The sequence below is a fragment of the Pinus tabuliformis genome, chromosome 7 (assembly GCF_031772625.1).
Source record: "Pinus tabuliformis cultivar Carrire ecotype Pingquan chromosome 7, CPIR1, whole genome shotgun sequence".
Lineage (NCBI taxonomy): Eukaryota > Viridiplantae > Streptophyta > Pinopsida > Pinales > Pinaceae > Pinus > Pinus tabuliformis.
The window spans coordinates 1,271,103,037-1,271,107,176 of record NC_142293.1 but is presented as its reverse complement, the minus strand read 5'-3'; positions in this window follow the sequence as shown (position 1 = coordinate 1,271,107,176).

The following is a 4,140-nucleotide window of genomic DNA, read 5'->3' as shown; positions in this document are numbered from 1 at the left end:
GTCTTTTTAGCCCAATGCGCCGCACCATCTCTATGTCCCGCGCCAGTGTATTTTTTGCACTGTGGAGGGTAGCCCAATGTGCCGCGCCATCTCCATGCATAGCGCCTTTTTGCAGGAGCCTTTTGGAGGCCTTTTCGGTGTCCAAATTTGGTTCAAGATAGCACGTTGGAAAGGTATTTGAGTCTAATTTCCAACCCAACTATAATTTTTCAATTTGGAGTTCATTTGTCCTGTCAAAAATCAAATCTTCCAAGACTGGTAAAAATGTGCCAAATGAGGCTGCCTAAAGGCAGAGTGTTGTTGCAGTCAACTTTGGAAGGTCTTCCTCAACTCCAAATTAAGATCATGATAGTTCATTGGAAAGCTCTTTGTGTTTGGTTATCCTTTGACACATCAAGAAAGTCATTTGGCCAACCAAGCTAGGATAAAACTTGATTTTTCCAAGGTCACTTCAGAGGTGCATCAATTCTCCCGAGGCAACTGTATTTTTGACATTTCTCTAAAACCACAACATCTGTGTAAAACGTGAAGGAGGTTTTTATTCCTTATACTATTTTGGACAAAAACCTCTCTCAATTTTCCCAAATTCATCTTTTATTGCTCATAAGTATCATTGGAGTAAAATCTATCCCAATGTGTGGAACAAGGGATTTGTCGAAATGAAGTGAAATGAAGGGGATAAGGGGCTTCTAAATTCTTGAGAAAATTTTGGGAATTATGGAGGGATGTTAGGAGGCAAGGGAAAGTGGAATTTCAAAGATTGAGCGAGGGGAAGGGGTCCAAAAGGGAAAAACATAGGCCCAACCTAGAAAATTGCCAAGTTGTAACAAGAAACTAGGGTTTGTGTGAAAATGAGAAATTTGGGGGATCTCAGTGATGGGAAATGTTTAATGAGGTACATTAAGGATAGGGGAAGGTGTATGAACACCAGGATGCAAGTTTTTCTGCTGATTTGACCATCCAAGAGAAATTGCCTTCAAAACCCTAGGAGACGGAAATGAACCTTACCTAGGCGCAATTGAAGCATGAACAAGGTGTAAAATGACCCAGTGGAACTTGACATGATGATGACAACCCTCTGAATGATGGTACACTCAGGTTAATGGTGACATGGACCGACATTTGGACAACTTTGGAAGGAGTAAAAGCAAACCCTAGACCTAATACCTAGTGACCAAATTTTACATGAAGACTTCACTGACATGACAAAATTTGACCTTGACACCTTAAAATCACTTTGTAAGAAGATGTTTGATAACTGGAAGAAGGATGCAAAGACTGAAACTAACATTATGAACCTCGTAAAATAAATTCACTTCGAAATGAAATTAAAAAAACTTCGAATTTAATCAAATTTGTTTTGTGAATTAGATATTTCTTTTAATCTTACTACTGATTTAACTTGTTTTTGTAAGTGAGCTTGAGATAGGTTTAACAGGGTTATAGAGTTTCTCGAAGATTATGTTTGGTTGAAAATGCAAATAAGAAAATAAAAAATGAATCTCTTCATAAGAAGGGCAGTGCAAATAAGATGAGTTCATTTAAACAAGGCAAATTAACTGCACAAAGATCAAATTATTGGTTTCTATGAAACAACACATTTCTCCAGATGAACTTGGAATAATCATCGACAACTATATCGATGGAGGTTCAATGACCATTATTATGTATTTTGAAGTCGTTCAGGCCTATTTTAGGTTACGCAAGATTTATGTAGACGTTTGTGATCATAATATTTGAGAGTTGAATAATCATCTAGTGTTTCAAATTTGTTTTGAATTTCCAGGTTGGAATGATAGTCACTTAAAACGGATTTCATGAGATTTAGAACATATCAAACCAATCCAACATTTGGATAGTAATGAGAAAGAATTCTTATGTTATGAAAAAATAAGCTATAATATTAAATATATTTTTACTTTTTATTGTGGAAAATATTTGACTTTTATATTTTTATACATAAATATTTCAAGAAATTTTAACAGTGATTTGTAACAATGAAGTAATATTTCCAAATAAGTGACATTATAATTGTATTATGTTTTGCTCATTATTTCGTCTTTTACTTTGAATAATAAATTTTAAAATAAAACCAAACTATATATATATCTATATATAATCCTCGGTAGTAAAATTCAACAAAAATACGTAATCTTACTATTAATTTCACCTATTTCTGTAAGTGAGCTCGAGATCAGGTTTAGAGGGGTTATAGAGTGTCTCAAAGATTATGTTCCGTTGAAAATGCAAACAGTAAAATAAAAAATGAATCTCTTGAAAATTAAGAGCATAGTGGAACATTGACCAAATTCTCATTTCTATGACACAACACATTTACTTGGTTTAACTTGGAATAACCATCAATAACAATATCGATGACCAATATTATGTATTTCTGTGTTATTCACTTATATTTTACTTATGGATTGGGAAATAATGTAGCTTCTATTTTAATTTTTTCCTTACTTGATTTTAATGAAAGAGAATGATTAGGGAAATAATGTAACACAAAATCAAAGTAAATTTTGTTTTTTTTTTTGTTTTTTTAGTTAATGTGCAATATTTAATATATGTTTTTTATTTTTCTAAATTAGAATTAGAATTAAAATTTCATCCACCTACACATATTACTAATATTGATGATAATTAACATTTACTAAGATTTAAAATTGATTTAATAATATTTGAAATATAAATATAATTTAATGTGGAATTTTATTCCAAAAATTTTTGTTAACAGTTTTTTATCTAACCTCAAAGTCATCGAGCTCGAATTCGAAAACGAACAAGGTGACATAGGATGTAACAAACACGCATCGGGTTTAGTAGAGCTCAGGGATATTCCTCCTCGTTCCGACAAAAATGAATTTCAGTTCTTCAAAAGACATGTCTTTGCCTATGCTACAAAGGATAATTTTTAGGTTAGACCATTTTCCTAGAAGATTTCCACCAAAATAACATGATATAGACTATTTTAATGTGAAACCATTCCCTATACATGAACTAATTATGGATCAAATATCTGAATTTCTTATATGTGAAGCTTTTAAATTTACCAAATGTTGTGTTGAAAGTACCTAAACCTAATAATATTTTTGACTATATATAGTTTGTAGATATTTTAAAGGTAAAACGATGTCATACTTTTCATATTTGAAACCTATTCACGTTTTGGTGGATGAAGATTGTTTGATCCAGGTCCAAGGAATGAAGTTATTGCACTGGTGATTACATGAAGACTTGGGCATTCTTTCATAAATATATTTAAAGTTTGTACCACATTCATGAATATAAAGCACATGTATAATGTGAAAAGAGATGGATCTGAGTTTTAAGCAATTGGTCAACATTTTTTAGGTGTTGCAGTTGGAAATGAAAATTAAATTTATTTAATTCTATTTTACTAAAATGTTGGTTTTAATTAGTTACATATTCCCCACTACACTCCAATCTTTGATAGATGATGTGGAATTATGATCTCTGAAATGCGACGTGAACCTCTGATCTCTGATATGAGGACCCCACTTGTTTTAATAACGATTTAACTACTAAATCACATCAGCCCTTTATCAGAGCTTTTAGAATGGGACCTCCGATAAGATCCTTTGATGAAGCATAATCTTCGATTGTGACATGCTTTGTGGAACCGCATACCCTTATTATAACTCTTTACAATGTAATATCTCACCTGTGCATCACAACTTTCCTATTGCAGTTTTGCAGGCCATGTCATGTTAAAACCTCCGATTGCAATATTATTGTAGACCTCGCTGGCCTTATCATAATGTTTTAAAATACAATATCACGTCTGTGCATCGAAACTTTCCTATCACAATTTTTGGAGGCATGTCATAATAAAACCTTCGATGCAACAACGATGTGGTACCACCCCATAACAGTGTTTGAGAGAGTATTTGGAATGCAAAAGATCCATTCAACTACGGTAATGCACATATTCCAATTTTTTCACAAAAATTTTGACCTTTTTAATGAATTTATTTGTTTCCATAAGGAGATTAAGAACCACCCGACAACACAACCTTAAGCATTAAATGTTGTTTACACTTTCTGAAGAGACAATCTCGAGTGGTATTTAAATCTTTTGTATAGGCTAGTTGGTCATTGCCACTCTTCTACATG